Below are 9,010 nucleotides of genomic sequence, written 5' to 3'. Positions count from 1 at the left end.
TTATTTCATCGCTGTTGTGAAACAAAGTCATACGGTGACTCGACTCGTCGTTATTTGGTTTTCTGGCCAATGGGAAAATCGTTCCAATGAATTTCGATGTCGTATGTTATTGAATTTCTCCCATTTCCTTCATTTCCGTCCTGGAGACATCGGAAGGGAAAGGTAATCTAATCGAGACTGTGATTGGTGAAATTCACTTTTTATGGCCAATTCTTCTTATGTTCTTTCTTTCTCTCTTTCCAGCATTGTCTGGGAAGTGGTGGTGCACTAAGGCTGCGGTACGTTTGAAAGAGTAGTTTGGAATTGCCCTGTTGTTAGTTGTCAGATTACTTAATAACTCATGCCTTCGGACTGTCTCACATTAAGCATTCATGCTTCTCTGTGTCTGAAAATGCATTTGGTTCGCCAGTTTTGTTTGCGTTCCGTGTTAAATGCTTCCTGTTTGGCGATTCGCTCAATACATTACGAGTTAACGGGGTTTCTGAGGTAACTTTCAGCAGCAAAAATCCTCAACTGAGGATCTGTGAAAATTTCACGGAGTATGGTCAGTCGGAGCAAAAGTAAGGAAGTCGTTCGTTTCTGCAGTGTTTCACAATGCTACCTTTCCCGTGAGCAGTCGAACAGACTAAATGATTGTGCCACAGACTGCGACGGCAAGCTCCGCTTAAAAGTAATCCTTTAAAGCCGGTGTAAGCAACACAACGTTATTGGGGAACACCACGTGTAAACAGATACTTCGGTGTATCTAGTCCATGCTCAACACACAGCCAAAATTAAACAAGTCCCGTTCCCATCCTATCAAGAAACTCATTCGATTACCTTTGCAATTTTCTGAGTTGAATAGCCTCCTCCACTTCCTCTGGAAGCTCATCCCATACCTATCCATACCTCCCATACCCACCCCCACTCCAGAAGAGTTGCTAATTGCACTTGAGTGCTTTTTGTTCTCGATGTGAAGAGCTCTCACGCCTGAGTCACCTTCACGTCTCTGGTTGCTGAGTGAATCACAAAGAAGGAATTTCAACAGAGCTGCAACTGCCTCACTTCCCCACTCGCCCTCCCCGTTTACATTTTCCTCCTCGTCAGTGATTTAAAGGAAACCAAATGAATGCGATGTCATTCTGTGGCCTCTCTGTCGATTCCTCCGTTTCAGTTCCAACATGGCTTAGATCTCGGGGTTCACCTTAATTCTAGCGTCTCCAGGACGGAAATGATTGAAATGGGAGAAATTCAATATCATACGACATCGAAATTCATTGGAACGATTTTCCCATTGGCCAGAAAACCAAACAACGACGAGTCGAGTCACCGCAGGACTTTGTTTCACAACAGCAATGAAATAACAGTCTCCATTAGGTTCCAGTGAAAGCTCAACTTGCCTGGGACAGCAGAGCTGCTTTCGATTTTCCGCGCGGGAGGCGAACACGATCGTGACAGCAGAGACACTTTGAAATAATCCGCACTATCCCATACCACCATTATTTCCCCGGGAAGCAAACCCATTTTTCTTCTGTTTTCAATATCAATACAGTGGGGACCGAAACAGCAGTTTAACAAGCGGCAGCGTTGGAGTTGATTGATCATCAGAAATGGCAGTGGTGGGAATCAGACTCACGCCCCTTTCGAGAGGGGAACCTGGATCCCGCGCCTTAGACCGCTCGGCCAAACTACCAGCCGGCCGCGCCCCCCCCCATTTTCTTGCATTTCCAACTGTGTTCCTGCATAACAACAGATGCAAAGTCATGTGAAAAGGGTTCCATGATCCCTCTCCGACTCGCACAGCTGCTGGGATGTGCCCGGCTACAATGTCAATTTCGCAGCAGATAATGATAGCCCATCAATCCAGACAAAAACCAATGGTAAGCTGAGTCTATCTTCTCAGAATCTTTTCAGTTCCAATTGTATCTGTCAGTGCGTGAAAATATATGTTCGCTTATAATTTGGTCAAATAACCATGAACTGCTTGACATTACTGCAATTTCGATTCTTGCTTTGCTAAATGATTTCACCCATTGCTCGTAACAGGACAACTTTCACGTTTACACGTAACACGAAACGCACCGAACTACAGTGAAAATGCACAAAGCTGAGCAGGCCGTGTTCCACATCATACCGCGCAGCAGAGTTACAGTCACTGTGTCTGTTTTGCAGAATAAGAGTCCCAAAGAATGTTCTCCACCCTAAAACCGGAGGTAGCATTACAATCCGAGAACGACAGATCACATTGTGAGAATGCTCTGACCTCGGAGCCAGTTCGAGATGCCACTTTCCTTGCTTTTTACCTTAACCGTGCAATTTGCTGCAGAGATGTTCACTCCTGGATATGAGCCACATGGATACCCACTGAGTTGGACACCTGTGTGGGAATCGACGAGAAGCGACTCAATACATTTTGCTAAATTCCATGGTGCTTTTTAGAAATGCAGTTTCTGTTCACATCAATCTAAAAGGCAGTTTCTGAACATAATAACAGAAGTCAAAAGTAATTACCTCACCCCACCTCCCACTCCAGAAGAGGTGCTAATTGCACTTGAGTGCTTTTTGTTCTCGATGTGACGAGCTCTCACGCCTGAGTCACTTCACGTCTCTGGTTGCTGAGTGAATCACAAAGAAGGAATTTCACCAGAGCTGCAACTGCCTCACTTCCCCACTCGCCCTCCCCGTTTACATTTTCCTGCTCGTCAGTGATTTAAAGAAAACCAAATGGATGCGATGTCATTCTGATTAGATTAGATTACTTACATTGTGGAAACAGGCCCTTCGGCCCAACAAGTTCACACCGACCCGCCGAAGCGTATACCACCCAGACCCATTCTCCTACATTTATCCCTTCACCTAACACTACGGGCAATTTAGCATGGCCAATTCACCTAACCTGTACATCTTTGGATTGTGGGAGGAAACCGGAGCACCCAGAGGAAACCCACGCAGGCGCGGGGAGAATGTGCAAACTCCACACAGAGAGTCGCCTGAGGCGGGAGTAGAACCCGGGTCTATGGCGCTGTGAGACAGCAGTGCTAACCACTGTGCCACCGTGCTGCCCACAGCCTCTGTAGCCTTTCTGTCGATTCCTCCGTTTCAGTTACAACATGGCTTAGATCTCGGGGCGCACCATAATCCTAGCGACGCTATGAAAGCACAAGTCCAGAGGTTCCTCTGAGAGTGTAATTTCTTTCCTTGAGTTTGAATGAGCCACTAACGTGCGAACTGCTCCAAAACATGATACAGGACCTCTGGTGCCAACTCTCGCACGTTGAATAACGACAGACAGCTTTCAAATGACGTCTTTCAGAGACGACTTTGGGGGTACATTTGACAGACAGACAAGTTCAGGAATTCGTGGTGCGCTGTGACACCAGCGCATCAGCTTCTTCCCTGTCTTTGAACCGAGCCGCTGCGCAAGCATTGCAAATGCGGTACTGCTTTTCGTGGAAGGATCAGAAGGCGGTAACTACACTCTCAAACAGAATGGCATATGATCAGAACCAGGTTGGAGAAAAACTTTACAATGCTTTGCAGAGTAATTAAATGGAGTTGCATTAAATTTCACTCCGAGAGCAGAATTATTCAAGCAAATTCGAAGGCAGGCTTGCAGATGGGAAAGGAAGCAAGTAAGCTCCGTTCTTGTCCATGTAAAATGCTGCAGTTGAAGAACAAAGCAGTTTCTGCCCAGTTTCGAACTGGGGACCTTTCGCGCGTAAGGCGAACGTGATGACCACTACACTACAGAAACCAGCCGCAGCCGCCCCTGCCGAGGCTCAGTGGCATCCAGCACTGAAAGTTGAAGCCATTCTAACTTTCACCTTTCTGTTTCCAATAGCTCGTTGTTTAATGGGACTTGTTTAATTTTGGCTATGTGTTGAGCTTGGACGAGATACACCGAAGTATCTGTTTCCACGCGGTGTACCCCAATAACGTTATGTTGCTTACACCGGCTTGAAAGGATTACATTTTAGCGGAGCTTGCCGTCGCAGTCTGTGGCACAATCATTTAGTCTGTTCGACTGCTCACGGGAAAGGTAGCATTGTGAAACACTGCAGAAACGAACGACTTCCTTACTTTTGCTCCGACTGCCCATACTCCGGGAAATTTTCCCTGATTCTCAGTTGAGGATTTTTGCAGCTGGAAGTTACCTCAGAAACCCTGTTAATTCGTAATGTATTGAGCGAATCGAAAAACAGAAAGCATTTAACACGGAACACAAACAAAACTGGCAAACCAAATGCATTTTCAGACACAGAGATGCATAAATGCTAAATGTGACACAGTCCGAGGGCATGAGTCATAAAGTAATCTCACAACTAACAACAGGGCATTTCCAAACGACTCTTTCAAACATACTGCAGCCTTAGTGCACCACCACTTCCCAGACAATGCTGAAAATAGAGAAAGAAAGAACATAATAAAAATGGGACATAAAAAGTGATTTTCACCAATCACAGTCTCGATGAGATTATCTTTCCCTTCCGATGTGTCCAGGACAGAAATGAAGGAAATGGGAGAAATTCAATAACATGTGACATCGCAATTCATTGGAACGATTTTCCCATTGGCCAGAAAACAAAATAACGACGAGTCGAGCCACCGCATGACTTTTTTTCACAACAGCAATAAAGTAACAGTCTCCATTCGATTCCAGTAAACTCTCTACTTGCCTGGGACAGCAGAGCTGTTCGCGATTTTCCGCGCGGGAGGCGAACACGATCATGACAGCACAGACACCGGAAAAATCGGCACTTGCCCACACCACTGTTTATTGTCCGCGAAGCAAACCCATCTTTCTTTGGTTTTAAACAGACATGCAGCATGAGTCGAAACAGCATTTTAACAAGCTGCGTGGTTGGAATCGATCAGCAGAAATGGCAGCGGTGGGATGCGAACCCACGCCTCGGTCGTGACTGGCGCCTAAATCCAACGCCATAGACCGCTCGGCCACACCACCAGCCTGCGGCACTTGCCCATTTTCTTGCACTTCCAATTGTGCTCCTGCATAACAACAGATGCAAAGTCACGTGAAAAGGGTTCCGTGATCCCTCTCCGACTCGCAAAACTGATGGGATGTGCCCGTCTACAACATCAATTTCGCAGCAGGTAATGATAGCCCATCAATCCAGACAAAAATCAATGGTAAGCTGAGTCTATCTTCTCAGAATCTTTTCAGCTACAAATGTATCTGTGAGTGCGTGAGAACATACGAAATTACCATGAGCTGCTTGACATTACTGCAATTTCGATCCTTGCTTTCCTAAATGATTTCACCCTTTGATCGAAACAGGACAACTTTCACATTTACACGGAACATGAAACACACTGGACTACAGGGAAAATGCACAAAGCTGAGCAGGCCGTGTTCCACATCATACCGCGCAGCATCGTTTCAGTCACTGTGTCTGTTTTGCAGAATAAGAGTCCCAAAGAATGTTCTCCACCTTAAAACCGGAGGTAGCATTACAATCCGTGAACGACAGATCACATTGTGAGGATGCTCTGACCTCGGAGCCAGTTCGAGATGCCTCTTTCCTTGCCTTTTTGCCTTAACCGTGCAATTCGCTGCAGAGATGTTCACACCTGGATATGAGCCACATGGATACCAACTGAGTCGACGAGAAGCGACTCAATAAAGTTTGCTAAATTCCACGGTGCTTATTAGAAATGCAGTTTCTGTTCACCTCAATCTAAAAGGCAGTTTCTGAACATAGTAACAGAAGTCAAAAGGTAATTAGTTCACCACACCCCCCTCTCCGGAAGAGGTGCTAACTGTCCTTGAGTGCTTTTTGTTCTCGATGTGACGAGCTCTCACGCCTGAGTCACCTTCACACGTCTCTGGTTGCTGAGTGAATCACAAAGAAGGAATTTCACCAGAGCTGCAACTGCCTCACTTCCCCACTCGCCCTCCCCATTTACATTTTCCTGCTCGTCAGTGATTTAAAGAAAACCAAATGGATGCGATGTCATTCTGTAGCCTCTCTGTCGATTCCTCCGTTTCAGTTCCAACTGGCTTAGATCTCGGGGCGCGCCTTAATACTAGCGACGCTATGAAAGCACAGGTCCAGAGGTTCCTCTGAGAGTGTAATTTCTGTCATTGCTGTTGCTAATTGAATGAGCCACTAACGTGCGAACTGCTCCAAAACATGATTCAGGACCTCTGGTGACAACTCTCGCACGTTGAATAACGACAGACAGCTTCCAAATGATGTCCTTCATGGACGGCTTTGGGAGTACATTTGACAGACAGACTCGTTCAGGAATCCGTGGTGCGCTGTGACACCAGCGCATCAGCTTCTTCCCTGTCTTGGAAACGGGCCGCCTGGGCAAGCATTGCAAATGCGGTACTGCTTTTCGTGGAAGGATCAGAACGCGATAACTACACTCTCAAACAGAATGGCATATGATCAGAACCAGGTTGGAGAAAACCTTAACAACGTTTCGCCCAATAATTAAATGGAATTGCATTACTTTTCACCCCGAGAGCAGGTTTGCGTGAGCAAACTCAAAGCCAGGTTTTCGAATGGCAAAGCAAGCAAGAAAGCTCCATTCCCGCTCGTCTAAAAGGCTCCTGTTGGGAACAGGGCTGTTTCTGCCCAGTTTCATACTGGGGAACCTTTCCTGTGAAAGGCGAACCTGATAACCATGACACTTCAGAAACAAGTCGCGCCGGGAGCTGTTGCTGTTCAGCGGTGTCCAGCACTAACATTTGCTGCCGTTCTACGCTTCATCTTTATGTCTCCAATAGCTCGTTGTTGTCCAGCGTTACTGGCATCATCGAAAAGGTTAGAATATCACGTAAAATTGCTTACAGAATATAGACAAGGATGTTGTCAGGGTGACAATGTTTGGACTGCAGGGTGAGGCAGTACGGAAAGTTTGTAAACTGAGTGTTTAAGTTTTTTTACCCAAGGTGGGGCGAGTTGAAAACTCGAGAGCATCGGTATAAGGTGAGAATGCTAAAATTTTAAGAGAGACCTGAGGCACCTTTCCCACAGAAGGTTGTGCGTGTTTGGAATGAGCTACCAGATGAAGTGGAGGAGGCTAGTACACTCAGAAGATTTCAAAGGCAACCGGATGAATTTCTGGATTGGAAGGGTCCAGAGGGATTGGAGCCACAATTAGACACACAGGACTTGAACAATTATTAAATATTACATATTAGCAACAATTGTTTTTGTAAACAGTTCATAGCAAACTTGAAAATGATTAAAAATCTCATATTGCTATCCATAATGTGTAGAACTGAGCAGTAATTATTGGAATGCAAAACATTCAGCAGCGTCTTAACTTATAAGGCCCAATATTAATCCAACGATTACTGTGAACATTCAAATGCTGTTAGTGCATGATGGGAAATGATTGGTTGGTTTGTGGATGTGTTGACCTGAAATAAAAGATACATCTTTCATTGTAATACTGGCACTAATAAATAATGGAGTCAGCTATTATGTGAATCTCGCGATGCATGTTACAAAACATCAACTAAATTTCTGTATGACTGTTGGAATGACAATGAATTGACAATTAATTTTAGAATTCTGACAAAGTAAATTATACAATATTTCCCAACGAGTTTGCTCTGATGTCGATTAGATATTTAGTAAAGTCAATGAACTGAGAATTAAAATACTGGTATGATGAGTTCGATAAAAACTGACACGTAGCTAGTATTGATCAGAATTGTGCTGTCATTTAAAACTCAGTTATCGAAGAATTCTAAGCTTCGTGTTGCTGCTATTCTTGTAGAATTACAATATGTAATTGTTGCAATTTTTGTGTCATTAATATTTTGACATTTATGACAGAATAACAAAGAAAATAAGTGGATAAAGAACATAGGTATCAGAAAAATACAGTCAACGGCATTTATAGAGAAATTACTTTGAATTTTGTCTCTGGAAAAAAAAACTGCTGATCATGTTTAATGGGGATCTGATCAAAATGTACTGAGTCACAATTACACTTTTGTATGGGTGATTGAGCTGGATTGCCCATACCGTGAACTTGCGTCATCTCAAAACATGCTTTGAATTTTTTTAGATTAGATCTCCCACAGTGTGGAAACTGGGCCTTCGGGCCAACAAATCCACACCGACCCTCCGAAGAGTAACCCACCCAGTCCCATTTCCCTCTGACTAATGCACCTAACACTATGGGCAATTTAGCACAGCCAATTCACCTGACCTACACATCTTCGGACTGTGGGAAGAAACCAGGGCAAACCCACACAGATACGGAGAGAATGTGCAAACTCCATACAGACAGTTGCCCGAAGCTGGAATTGATTACTATGAGCATTCTCAGCTGTAAGTATTTTAGTTTGATTATTGCCCTAGGAAAGATGTAGCATGTAAATAATACAAAGGTATCTCTTGCTTATCTTTCTGTGGGGCGATAGCATTGTTTTAATAGCATTTTGCTGTGACCTTGGTTGGATATTAATTAAGACTGGTAACACCCTGTGGATTAAAATACACAAGTTGGCTTGAAGGATAGATGAAAAATAAGAACCATTCACCGAATGTTGAACAATTTTTTTTTGCTCAAAAATGCAGGGAATACATGAAAAAAAAATATGTATTGGTTTCCTTGTAGAGCATCGTTATTTAAAATTATGTCATTATTCTTATCAATGTTGATATATTTGTGTCAGAATTAGGAAGATAAAATGCATAGAGTCAAAGTGAACATTACACTGAACAAAAGCTACATTAAATGTCATTTGACTGAAAAAGGAATTTTCATAAATACGTCATCAATGTACATTGACATATAACATTAAAATAAGAATGACAAGACTGGAACAAGTTCAAAGCAGTTTTCCAATTCTGAAACGAAAACAATAAACAGTTTGCAGCACGCATGAATTAAAGAAGCAGTCTTTAATGTGACATGTCAGCTGAAGACCACTTCCCATTTTCCAGAAATGCAGATTGCCAAAAATTCAAAATTTAGTGTTGTTGAGTAACACAGTAAAGTGTGTGCAATATGAGCTTTCTCTTGCACACAGGAAAGAACAAGG

At 43.7% G+C, this 9,010-nt stretch overlaps 1 non-coding gene across 1 annotated transcript; it reads right to left on the bottom strand.

Moving 5' to 3' along the window:
* Positions 1 to 3,660: 3,660 nt before the first annotated feature.
* Positions 3,661 to 3,733, bottom strand: trnav-uac (transfer RNA valine (anticodon UAC)). Its single transcript has one exon. It is a non-coding gene; the product is annotated as a tRNA-Val (tRNA).
* Between the last annotated feature and the right edge of the window lie 5,277 nt (positions 3,734 to 9,010).

Source organism: Chiloscyllium plagiosum, unplaced genomic scaffold (assembly GCF_037043375.1).
Source record: "Chiloscyllium plagiosum isolate Xiang-an unplaced genomic scaffold, Cpla_swu_hap1 HiC_scaffold_20, whole genome shotgun sequence".
In the NCBI taxonomy this organism is placed as follows: Eukaryota; Metazoa; Chordata; class Chondrichthyes; order Orectolobiformes; family Hemiscylliidae; genus Chiloscyllium; species Chiloscyllium plagiosum.
Note: the sequence above shows the minus strand (reverse complement) of the source record. Positions and strands in the feature narration are given on the sequence as shown.